Source organism: Panicum virgatum, unplaced genomic scaffold (genome assembly GCF_016808335.1).
Source record: "Panicum virgatum strain AP13 unplaced genomic scaffold, P.virgatum_v5 scaffold_3968, whole genome shotgun sequence".
Classification (NCBI taxonomy): Eukaryota; Viridiplantae; Streptophyta; class Magnoliopsida; order Poales; family Poaceae; genus Panicum; species Panicum virgatum.
Window position 1 is genome coordinate 46,929 of NW_024376353.1, and position 6,642 is coordinate 53,570.

At 42.3% G+C, this 6,642-nt stretch overlaps 1 long non-coding RNA gene across 3 annotated transcripts; it reads left to right on the forward strand.

Annotated features, from left to right (window-relative positions):
• On the forward strand, nucleotides 1-6,404 carry LOC120694178. 3 transcript variants are annotated; one of them, XR_005683367.1, is made up of 12 exons: nucleotides 1-203; nucleotides 420-1,584; nucleotides 2,102-2,259; nucleotides 2,345-2,395; nucleotides 2,632-2,730; nucleotides 2,872-2,983; nucleotides 3,627-4,176; nucleotides 4,303-4,365; nucleotides 4,443-4,741; nucleotides 5,173-5,221; nucleotides 5,698-5,811; nucleotides 6,075-6,404. It is a non-coding gene; the product is annotated as an uncharacterized LOC120694178 (long non-coding RNA). The 3 variants fall into 3 exon arrangements; XR_005683369.1 differs by having other exon boundaries at nucleotides 189-203; nucleotides 423-1,584; XR_005683368.1 differs by having other exon boundaries at nucleotides 197-211.
• The last annotated feature ends 238 nt before the right edge of the window (nucleotides 6,405-6,642 follow it).

A 6,642-nucleotide genomic window follows, 5' to 3' on the forward strand; every position in this document is an offset into this window, starting at 1 on the left:
CGGCGAGCTCGGCTCGGCTCCGGTGCGGCCCGCACCTCCATCCTCCCTCCTCCCAGTCCCAGGCCGTGAACGAGCCGGCCGCCGCACCCGCGATCTGGGACCTACTCCCAGTCCCAGGCATCCTCCTTCGATGCGTCCGGTGGAAGATGGTGCCACCGATTCGGATCTTGCTGACCCTGCCCATCTGCACTGCGCTCCGAGAGGTAACGAGGTGCTTACCTTTGGCAGCTACTTTTGCCTCCCCGTACGATATCTCATAATCATGCCTTTTCTTTTTCGTCCAATATTCAAACCCTAGCTCGAAATCTATTAAATCTGTTGCTCACGCATATTCATATCTAGCTGGTAGAGCTGTCTTTCTCTCCTGCATATCACTTGTTTCAATATAAAAGCATGATTTAATGAGTTTTTTTTTCCAGAAGTGACCAATATTCAGATCATAAAGATATTCAATGGTGATGAAGTACGCTATATAAATGAGTTGCCTGAATGAAGAATCATATGGCTCTGATGGTGAAGCTTCCGATGGGAATGCGGTCTTGGCTGTGGCGAGCAAGAACAGCATGGTGAGAACCTATTGCTGGTCCTCAATCAAGGTGTGGCTCTCTGCCAGCTGCCATGCTGTTGTTGCTTCTCTCTACTTGCCGACACAACCAAGGTGAGTTTGGAAAATACAGAATGTATTTCAAGGTAGCAAAAGAAGGAACCGAAATACAGTTACCATGTAGTATTTCAATATCACTGCATCAGCCATTCTATTCTCAATCAATCTGAACTTCAGCATTACTTGTATGGGATCCTGCTGATTATTGTGTGACCAGAGCTTACAGTCGTATGAACAGAGCTATATGTTGATTTCAGGCTTGCTTCATCAAACTGAAAGATACTGCGTGAGATACTGACATTTATTTGTGCTGTTGTTGATACCGACAACAAAATTCATACCAAGCAAAAAATAACTAAAAATATTTGGATTGCATTTCGTAGGAATTTTCTGGTGGATATCACCCTAAACTTTGTGATTCAGAATAATCCCATGTGCTGTTGCTGAGTATATCAAGTGGGACCTAGGTCCAGGGCTCAATCTCAGTGAGGCATTTAGAGCGTTCTTCTGGAGCGCATGTCTTGGGTTGGCATTTAGCAAAAAGCTGGAAGCTTTGCTTTCTTTAAGCCTAGATTTACTTAGCATATACTATGTATCTTTACTCAATGTGTATGAGCCTGTGTTTTTTTGTTGCTTGTTTTTGTCACTAGAACTGGAATCTCAACGTGTCACTCTTATATTCTTGCTGAATTCTGTTGCATCTCATGGAACAAGCAAGTCTTGATGGACCTTGGCGTCATGTTTATTGAAACCAGTGCTAAAGCTGGATGTAACATTAAGATATGCTTCAGAATATAAACTGCTTACATGTCTCCTTTCAGAGTAGTGTGTTTTTGTTTAGGTAGGCTTTTATTTTTCTGCCAGTCACTGACCATCACAAACTTGTGAACATGTGCTGTTCTGTAAAATTGCTGCTGCACTTCTGGAATGGAGACACTCTCATCAGCGAAGTAGGAAGGCATGGTTGATGTGAACTTGAGGTCCGGCAATGCAAACTCGTCACATTCTCAGGTAATTTAGGAAGACATTTAAAAAAAGCATTGTATCCATGTTCTGGAATGCACGCAATTTAGTTTCCATTGATGCTTGGTACTACTTTTTTTTTGGCACGCAATTCATAGCTTTGCTTTTTAGTCAATTTTGTCTTGCAGATTTTTTTATTATATGTATGATAATTCTACTTTAATACTGGTTGTAACGACACACAAATGTATATGCACGTGTTCTTGATATTTATGTATTGCATTGGTTCGATTGTGTTAAAATTTTAAATTTGATTTTGCTCTATAGATCTTTGCTATTGGGGCCACCATGCCCATCATATGATTGGCTCTTTATCTTGACTCTCATGCTTGGCATTTAATTGCCTATGTGACTCACATAATCAGTAATTGGACACTAGGCACCACTGTTGCTCGGCTAGCTCATCTTTTTAATTCTGAAATATATCACCATTGGTGTTGTACATGCATTTGAATACATGGTTTATTCTTTCAGATTTGGAATTTGCAAACAACGGAAGAAATATGTTCACAAAGTGGTTTCTCTGAATTTTTGTTGAATTTGCGGAAACATGTTGATTTTACTAGCTGCCTGTGGAATGTAGAGTACTCCAAGTGCCATGGTAAGTTGGTGAGGCACAAGGTAGAGAAGAAGTGAGCCTCTCTTGCTCTTTTTTTTCATATATGGGCTAAGCTGTTTTTGTTCAGTATTTCACCGTGCAAAGTCTATCCTCTGCAGATATGTGCTCAAGAAGAGACGAGTTGAGCAACCAACGGACCGAACTCGCAGGTCTGCCCATCAGGAGCTTAGATTCTTCTACTTAATCCATGCTTGATCATTTGGTTCATATGCAGGATTTCAAGAAATTTGATGCCTTTTTTTCACCACTTCACTTTTGATGTCATTCTTCTGATATGAGTTGCTGGATAAATTAATTTGTCCATGCCTTCATCATGATGATGTTATGTTTATTTTGGTAAGCCATGAACTGATCTGATATGAGTTGTGTGGAAATGTTCTTGCAGATGCAGCTTATTGCGACAGTTAGGAATCCATTTATCGTGGAGTACAAAGATTCGTGGGTGAAAAAGGTAGCCAGAGGGTCAAAACAAAGTTATTAAATGGTAACATATTGCACGGTTTGGTGAAAATGTTTTGTTGTTATGCACCTCATTCATTTTTTTAGTTCCATTCAGTTACTGTCTTATTGAAGAGAAATTCTGAACTCTATACTGTGAGATGACATTATCTATTCTTGTTTGCAGAGGCTTCTGGTGCAGAAAATTCTGATGAAACATTTGAAAGTTTTGCTTTTGCATTAGTCAATGGTGCTCTTGGTGTGTTTGAAGTTCATGGGCGCCGGATACGAGATTTTAGGTATTTCAATTGCTGTCTTTGTAGCTTTCAACTATTAAAGTATAATCAAATGCAGATTTGGTGAAAATGCATACAACACCCATTTTTCTCATGCATGTATTATTAGATAAGCATCAGTTGATTTAGTCGCCAACTTGGTTCCACTTGAGCATCCGCAATCCATCACTCAACTGATCGATCAAAAATGTAATCTGTACATGTGGCAATTACATTGTTTTTTTTTGTTCCTGCATATTTCTTCCATGCATGTGATGTTAGTTTCAATTAATTTATCAACATATCCCATTGACATCTAAATTAAAGCACAGTCAATATGTGCAATTGTATAGATGGATCTGCAAGAGAAGAGATGCAAGCTATTTGCTTGGGTTCTTGATCTTATCACAACTCTGTATGCATTGTTTCTGAGTAGAATTATGCGATGATGCATTTAAATATGTTTGTTTTTTTACCCGTAGCGTTAGCACGGGCCAACTTACTAGTCCATCCACTAAAGCACGGATGCGAATTATGCTAAATCCAACCCGCACAATGGCCCCCCTGAGATATCAATCCAATGTGCACCAAAGAAATGTACCCAGCAATGCCCCACCTCACCAAAAACAACGGCTCAGATCACATGCTGACAAATCAAACGATGCAGATCCAACCCAGGCTTCAACGCAGCGGCAAGGCTTCAACGCACGCGTGCTGTACCCAAGCTCCCAATCCCCCTCGCCCCGGCCACACCGCCGTCCTCCGCGTCAGGCCACGCGTCCGCCGCGCCCCAGCCACGCCCACGCCGCGCCTCAGCTCCTCCGCGGCCTGCGTCCAGGGCGCCCGGCCTGCCGCGCGGCGCGGCCGGCCTGGGCGGTCAGGGGTGGGCCAAGCGGGCCCGCGTCCAGGGCCGCCGTGAGGCTCAGCCGTGGGCGTCCGGCGTGGGCGGGAGCCGTGCGCATCGCTCTGCGTGCGGCGCCCGGCGCCGCCGTAGTAAGCTGCCGCCGTGGGCCGAGCCGTGCGCCTGGCCGTCCTCCTCGCCCACGGCGGAGCTCACGGTGGAGCTCGCCGGAGTACCCCTCACCGAAGTACCCCTGCGATGCCTTTTCCGCGCGGAATCTGCTACCTCTGCCGCCGCAAAACAGATCTTGGGGTGCACTGCCTGGGATCGTGATGTGGATAGTGGATGCAACGCCGACTACCTGAGCTCCAATCTGGTAAGTTGCGTCGCCCATCTACTTAGCCGGCAGCTTGATCCGACTTCTCCCTTGTAATGAATATGATGGGGCGCTCATTGATTTTCCCCTGCTCTATGATGTCTCTCTTCACATCTCGGTGTGCAGGTGGTGGGATGGTTCCAAGTGATTAATGGCCTGCATCAGCAATGGTCATTCACGTAGTCGCTGGTAACTATTTCCTGGGTTTTATTTCGATCTAACTCCTGCATTCATCTTCTCTGCATTGACTACACCCAACTGAACAGGCGCAGAACTGTGATAAGGTGCCATCGAGTACAGATCAGAGGATGATGTGCTTCATCATCGAGTACCAAACACTAGGGATCTTTTTATTTATGCTTGATTCATCGAGTACCAAACACTAGGGATCATCTCACTAGATCAATTCCTACTATTAGAAAAGAAGAAGAATGATACTACTCCAAAATAACTTCAGAGATCAATAATTATCATCTATCTCCGCAAACAACGCCAGCCGCCGGCAATGTCTCTGGCGGCGGCATCCACATCCACCTTTGCGGCGCTGCACCTCCATCTTCATCAAGTGAGTTTATTCATCTGGTTGTTTTCTAGAAGTTTTTGTACTTTTCATTTTGTTAGTGGTCTCCATTAGGCTGGCTGGCATGGCGTTGACATGCTACTGAGCTTGATTGATTTCTTTGTGGCAATTCATCTGGACTCAATTGATTTCTTCTCTTTTTCCCTTTATTTTGTACCTTTGGTCTTTATGGGGATGCTCTGAATTTGTTGCCTCTTTAGAGGATGTTTGTGTTTGCAATTATGCAGTCCGACCCAAAGTAATAAATGAATAAAAAGCTGATTTCAACTGTGGTTAATACTCTCATCCAAAGTTAAATGGTCAATGAATGAAAGCCAAAAATAAATCTAAAAATGCAACTATTCTGGAGGAATGGCATCATTTATTCTTTTCTTTTCTTTGCTCTCAGTTTCAATTTATCTCACCTCTTTGTGCAGATTGTGGAACAAGAAAAAAGTACAAAAGAATGCCATATCAAAGCAACCGGTGAGCAAGCACAATTGGTTAGGCATATTTCAATTCTATATTTCTCTTTTACCATATTAATTTCTGTTTTTCTTTTGCTGTGAAAATCTAAATAGCTAGACTGTTTTTTATGTTTACTGCAGTGTATTCATTCAATTGTGTGTTACAATTTTTGATATAGTCATGTCCGTGCTGAAATTGTTTCCTCCAACTTGAGAGGTGGTAAATCATTCTCTCATTCGGAACAGTTGTAGAACTTGTAATCTAAGTTTAATATCTTTGGAAAGTTATTTGGTGATGTACATCTTTATGATATGCTCTAGCATAAACACAAGTGTTATTTGGGTGTTTGTTGACGTGGAGCAACAATTATGGTTTGTGTTATCCCAAATGGTTGAAATAGAAGTTTCAGATTTAAAAGTAGAAGATGTTCAGACATGACAAGATATATGTGTGCTATATGTAATGACTGAAATCTTATCTTCTCTCCTGCATAGGTGACTTTAGCATATGCTTCAGATATGTAGTCCTCCATGAAAGCTGAACTGATGATAAAGGATGATATGCTGCTGGTGAATGGGTGACCTATAAAAAGTTGAATTAATCCGTTGGTAACATGCTTCTCACCATTCTGAGATCCTTCATTTACTGATAGTTTATTGCTTTTTACTGATATTATGTATACACGAAATTATTGCTCTATATTGATTTATATAATGTATACTTTTGCAGATGCATTGTATATTGCTCTATACACGAAATTATGTTACATACCTGCATCAATTATCTGATGATTATGGTCAAATAGGATGGGTGTATGGCTGAATTTCATGTTTTCATGTGCCTCTTTTTTTTTTTGGATTTGATGAATCAGATACCTCTGGACTCTGGTGGTGATACATTACTGTACTTGCATCGCTTCATTTAAGACATAGCCACCTGGGGATGCCTTCCTTGATGATAAGACTCGGAGAAGCTCTGGATAGGGTCACTGTCGAGTGTTTTGGTAAGCAAGTGACAAAATTTAATCGGAAAAATGTATTGTAGTTCTTTTTTGGTGTCCGTCTTTGATAGGTTTTTTGGTTGGTCATTTACTGGCTCATTATTAGAGTTCAGGTTTTGTTGATATCACTACGATTATGCTGTTCTTGGAAGTTTATTTGGGCATTACAATAACATGTCTTTTGGTTTGGATTGATCGGTATGGATCATGTGCTATTTTTTAAATATCTAAAATTTATCCGTGGCGTTAACACGGGCATGCTTACTAGTCCTAAAAGTACGTCACCATCCCCGAGGCCTCAAGAAGATAAACCATCTTATCCGGACAGGGCTCACTTGACAGCAGCCTCTCGAAACCCCAAAGGCTACGGAACGCATCACGGCTGCATCGTCGTACCAGACACCGCGGCGGCTCATCGACGAGGCGGCGATGGAGGGGC